Here is a 1,894-nt window from a genome sequence, read left to right on the forward strand (position 1 = left end):
CCACCTGGATGATCGTCTGCAACGACTCCATCTTGAAGCTCTCCAGACTTATATACCTGTTGAGCCTTTTCAGGTCTATGACAGGTCTCCAGTCTCCTGTTTTCTTCTGCACCAGAAAAAGAGTGGAGTAAAAACCTGTGAAGCGCTCTGTAGCTGGCACTGGAATAGCTGCCCCTTGTACCTGAAGCAATTTTATGTACTGAAGTAAGGCTTGAGCCTTCTGAGGCGATGTTGGAATTCTTGTTTCTTGAAATAAGGATCGAGGAGGAAGATGAGAGAAACTCCAGGAGTGGCCTGAACGAATTGTAGACAGGACCCAGGGATACTGACAATGCTGGATCCACTTTGGCAGAAAGAATCTCAATCTTGTTCCCACCTGAAGGTCCAGCGCACTCCTGGCGTCAAAAGGGCTTAGCGGGTTCTTGCGGAGCCGATAGGGTTCTGTTTTTATGGGAAGTCCGGAAGGTAGACTGAGTGCCCCTCCAGGGTCTTCTACCGTCTCTGTGAGGTCTTGGGTTTCTGAAATCCCTGACATTGGTTGGACGAAATCTTGCTGTATGAGCTCTAGGATTTCTCACCTTTCGATCTTGAGGTAAAAGACCTGATTTCCCTCCCGTTACTCTTGAGATAGCCTGGTCTAGTTTTTCTCCGAAAAGAGCTTTACCATTGAAAGGTATCTTACACCATGACTGCTTGGATGTCATGTCGGCCGCCCAGGCCGACATGACAAAGAGCTCTTTTAGCCATAACCGAGTGTAGCATAGCCCTGGCTGAGCAGCGAATTGTGTCGATGGCTGCTTCACCAACTAAATCTGCTGATAGTCTGAGCTCCTCTAGTGCCTTGATTATATCTTCCCTGGGGGTGTTTTGTCGCAAGGCTGTCTCGACGTTATCCGTCCAGGTTCTGATAGCGTTTGAGACCAAGGTAAGTGCAATTGCGGGTTTGCATGCTGCCCCCACCGCGAGATAGCCTCTCTTGAGGTCTAAATCGATCCGTCTGTCCAGGGGATCTTTGAAGGCGGCAGAGTCATCTAAAGGGAGGGTGACATTTTTGGCCAGACAGACTACAGCCGCATCTACCACCGGCATGGAATTCAACATTTGAGAATCGGATTCTGCCAGCGGATACAGTTTGTTGAGGCGGCCTAGAGAGAACTTTTTGTCTGTTCTCTGCCACTCATCCTGGATTACCTCCCTGATTTCTCCCATCAATGGGAAAACAATTTGTTTCCTTTTGAGAAAAGGAAAATATCTCTTAGATGTTTGAGGAGGTTCCTCTGCGTCTTCCCAATCAATTGCCATTTTAACCGCTTGAATGAAGGAAGGAATCATCGTATAGCTGAACCCTGAAGGTTCCGATTCTTCTGCCGACTCCTGTAAATGTTCCTCTGGGGAGGTCTCTCTGGCTTGACGGGGTTGAGAAAGTAGGAGAGGGCTGGCTGATGACGGGCCTGGTGCTTCAGAAACTGCCTGCTGAGTCTGGGTGCCCGGCGTGAGTGTCTGAGCGGGAACCAAGGGGGCCAGCTCCGAGAGGGAGTCCCTCATTGTCTGTTTTAGAAGGTCAGCAACTTGTTGGCTCTCTGACTCTCGGTCAGCCGCGTATTCCCTAAGGCAACTCCTGCAGACTAGTTTGTCCGGAAGCGGGGTACCTCCGCAGGCCCAGCACTTCTTCCCTGAGGAGTGGGAAGGAGGTGAAGGAGAATGGTATTGGTGCCGTGACCTTGACCTGTCATGGGATCTGTGCCGAGATGATCGGGACCTTTGATCCGGGCTGTAGTCCTCACGCTGTCTGGAGGATTTCCCAGATCTCTTGGAGTGTGCAGGACTTGAGAAAGAACAGAACGAATATCTCCATCAGCCGTGCTCTCTTTTTTTTTTTTTTACTTACCGATAG

General features: G+C 49.9%; 1 pseudogene across 1 annotated transcript; it reads right to left on the reverse strand.

Annotated features, from left to right (window-relative positions):
* Positions 1-401: 401 nt before the first annotated feature.
* On the reverse strand, positions 402-1,545 carry LOC309568885 (annotated as a pseudogene). Its single transcript has one exon. The product of its transcript is annotated as an uncharacterized misc_RNA (transcript).
* Between the last annotated feature and the right edge of the window lie 349 nt (positions 1,546-1,894).

Source organism: Pelophylax lessonae (assembly GCF_965119305.1).
Source record: "Pelophylax lessonae genome assembly, chromosome: 12".
Classification (NCBI taxonomy): Eukaryota; Metazoa; Chordata; class Amphibia; order Anura; family Ranidae; genus Pelophylax; species Pelophylax lessonae.